At 36.6% G+C, this 1,943-nt stretch overlaps 1 pseudogene; it reads left to right on the plus strand.

Annotated features, from left to right (window-relative positions):
• Positions 1 to 235: 235 nt before the first annotated feature.
• On the plus strand, positions 236 to 1,623 carry LOC122905330 (annotated as a pseudogene).
• The last annotated feature ends 320 nt before the right edge of the window (positions 1,624 to 1,943 follow it).

Consider the following 1,943-nt stretch of genomic DNA (forward strand, 5'->3'; position numbering starts at 1 on the left):
TGGTAGCAGATATCTAAACTCATGCTGTCTTTCAGGATCCCAAATCAATTCATCCAATGACTCCTGAATGGTATATTTCAGGAACTATATTACATTGGCACTATAATATAAATTCCTGTAAGGAATATACTGACGGATTCCGATTACCAAGGGAAATTGGTTGCTGGTATAGTGGAAACAAGGGGGACTATGTTTGGAACCTAGGAGATTTTCTGAGGTTCTTTTTAGTACGGCCATGATAATAGTAAAGATTAATGGAAAACTACAGGAACCAGAAAAGGCAGAGTGAGTGAGGATTCAGAAAGTTCTGAGGATTCAGAACTTTCAGGAAGCAAAGAAGATTTGCATCTACATCACCAGTTCCAAGAAACTATGATCCTACCTTACGTTCTTGTAAGGTCCTATGAAAATCTGTAAGAGCTTTAAATGCTACCAAACTGGAACAGGTACTTGAAAATCATTCCTAGATTCCCCGGATGGTCACCAAGATGAAGTCAACACTTGGCAAAGCAGCCAAAGAGCCTCGCTACTGTCCTTTCTGGAGCATGTGATGGAGAGGTTAGAATTTGGAACTTGACCAATGAAAATGTATCTGCACAATGCAAACATATGAGGGGTTTTGTATGAAGAATATGTACTCATTTATGTGGGAATTTTTTTTTTCTGCTGTCAATGACAAAACTGTGACGTAGTGGAAAATAGATGGACCAGGCTATGGAGAAGAGGAGGAACTAACCACCACATACAATATTAGGAAAGGGAGTAAATACAGGAATTGATCATCACAGGAAAGAAGCTGTTTTTTCCACATGTGGACACCAAAGAGACATTTGGAATGAGCAAAGAACCAATCTTATATGTTCAATGACCTGGGGATGCAACAGTATAAATAGTGTTAAATTAAACCCAATTGAGACATTTCTCTTGGGAAGTTGTGCTTCTGACAGGAATACTGTGCTTTATGATATGAAACAAGCTACTCCTCTGAAAAAGGTCATCTTAAAGATAAGAACAAATACAATTTGTCGGAACCCTATGGAAGCTTTCATTTTTACAGCAGCAAATGAGTGTCACAACTTACATACTTCTGATATGCATGCACTGAACACTCTTGGTCCATGTGGATCATGTATGTATGGTGCTTGATGTGGATTACTCTCCCACTAGGAAAGAGTTTGTGTCTGCTAATTTTGATAAATCTATTTGAATCTTACCTGCAAACAAAAATAGAAGCAGGAAAGTCTATCACACACACACAAAAAGAATGTAACATGGGTTACAGTAAAGTGGGACTTCTAACAGCAAATATATTATGTGTGGATCTGATTAAATGAACATTCGTCCACGGAATGCTAATGCTTCCGAAAAAGTGGGTATGCTTACATCACGAGAAAAAGCAGTCAAAGATTATAACCAGAAACTGAAGGAGACATGTCAACATCATCCTCATAAAAAAATGCATGGTTTGTCACAAATATCTATCAAAATCTATCTACAGCCAGATTCAGGAACAGCACATCATGAAAGAAGCTCGTCAATGAAAGGAAATGAATCAACTCAGAGAAAGCCTGGATCTCTGTAGGCTGTGTTAGAAAAGAATATATAGTGGCAGTTGTGAAATAACACTTGATATTCCTACCAATCCTGACATATAATTATTCATTACATTTTTATCTGCAAACTCAGTAAATAAAAATACTGGCTCTAGAATAATCAATTCAGTTATATGTGCAGAATGCTACCCTGAAAATTTATCCTGAAAGGTGGCCTGGTTGAGAAGACTATCCAACATTTTGTGCTTGATCTGTTTTCTCATTTCATTGAGGAATAAAGCATTTGCTGACTTACCTACTTTTACTGTTAAAAAATGCAGATATACTTTCATGCTGATCTATTATTATAAATATACTATACATATGAATTTAAATTTAAGACCAAACATC

Source organism: Neovison vison, chromosome 4 (assembly GCF_020171115.1).
Source record: "Neovison vison isolate M4711 chromosome 4, ASM_NN_V1, whole genome shotgun sequence".
NCBI lineage: Eukaryota > Metazoa > Chordata > Mammalia > Carnivora > Mustelidae > Neogale > Neogale vison.